Source organism: Trachymyrmex cornetzi, unplaced genomic scaffold, assembly GCF_001594075.2.
Source record: "Trachymyrmex cornetzi isolate Tcor2-1 unplaced genomic scaffold, Tcor1.1 scaffold786, whole genome shotgun sequence".
Classification (NCBI taxonomy): domain Eukaryota; kingdom Metazoa; phylum Arthropoda; class Insecta; order Hymenoptera; family Formicidae; genus Trachymyrmex; species Trachymyrmex cornetzi.
In genome coordinates, this window is record NW_017300120.1 from 5,772 (window position 1) to 7,085 (window position 1,314).

The window sequence follows — 1,314 nt, forward strand, 5'->3', positions numbered from 1 at the left end:
TTCCTGCTGTCTTTCATTCAGTTCATATGGAACCCATTTTCCCATCTTCTGGATCTTTCCCATGGATTTCAAACGTATAGAGACGGCTTCTCGTGTCGCATTCAATTGATCCGCTAGTTGTTGTTCAGTTTGAGCGTTATCCTCATCCAATAATGCTTGCAATTCGTTGTTTTCTAACTTTTTCGGTGGTTTTCCACGTTCTTCGTATCTCATGTCAAAATTGCCACTTTTGAATTTTTTAAACCACTCAAAGCACTGTGATTTACCAAGAGCATGCTCACCCTAATCTTCGACAAGCATTGGATGCGATTCTGCAGCAGTTTTCTTCAAATGGTAACAGAAAATCAATGCTATCCGCAAATCGTAGTTTCCAGGCACAAAATTCGACATGTTCAATGCTATTACAAATTATACTGTTGTATGAAACTTGTATTGTTGTGAGTTGAAAATCTTTGTCAGATGTCAAAACAAGGAAATGGCGTCAATGACGCGGTCTGACGGTAACTACATTGACAGCTATGGCATCTATTGGTAAATTCCGGTTTCATTTACATATCTGGTATACGCAAGAAGAAACGTTTTTAACATTACGTATGTACACAGTATGGAGCATCGCACGATGCGTTTACTGAGCAGACGTTACGATCTGACGGCTACGGGTTACAAATACTTGGAAATTGGAATCAGCGTTGGTCCGCCGAGTTACGTCGAGATCGCCCTGGGAGATCATCGCGGACACGAACTATCGCTGTCTCTCGAAACGTGGAAGGGCCTCTACGAGCAGCGATGGAATATTTACAAGATGCTTCGAAACGAACACAAAGACAATTTCATAAGCGTTGGACCGCTAACCGTTGGAGTGTGTACGCTGAACGATGCTACGCTCGTACGCTTCGATTCTTTATCCGTACGCATTACGATGACCGAACCGACGCTACGTCGTATGTTTGCGTTTGACGGATGTATCGATGTAACGTTCGAACGATTAGTCCGACTCGTCGATATGGTCGATGTCAAGTATGCGCGATTCTCCAACATCGCGTCCGAAAACGCTATACGCGATAGCAACATCTTTAACAAGCATCAGCTCGTCGATTGCGAGCTATTGGCTTAGTTTTTAATACACATGAAAAAAAAAACCGATGTAATAATATGTGAATAAAAATTTTGTCGTTCACGTCATTATATGTACTTTCTTTGCTTTCCCTTCCATCCATTCATCTTCTATACCTCGACGTGCTCTTGAAGCCGGTGTCAAGGATCCAGCTTCATCTCCGTATCAGCTGTAGCGGTACCAAAAGGTACGAAGTAGAT

The 1,314-nt window shown here is 42.5% G+C and overlaps 1 pseudogene; it reads left to right on the forward strand.

Annotated features, from left to right (window-relative positions):
• The first annotated feature begins 604 nt into the window (after window positions 1–604).
• Window positions 605–836, forward strand: LOC108768349 (uncharacterized; annotated as a pseudogene).
• The last annotated feature ends 478 nt before the right edge of the window (window positions 837–1,314 follow it).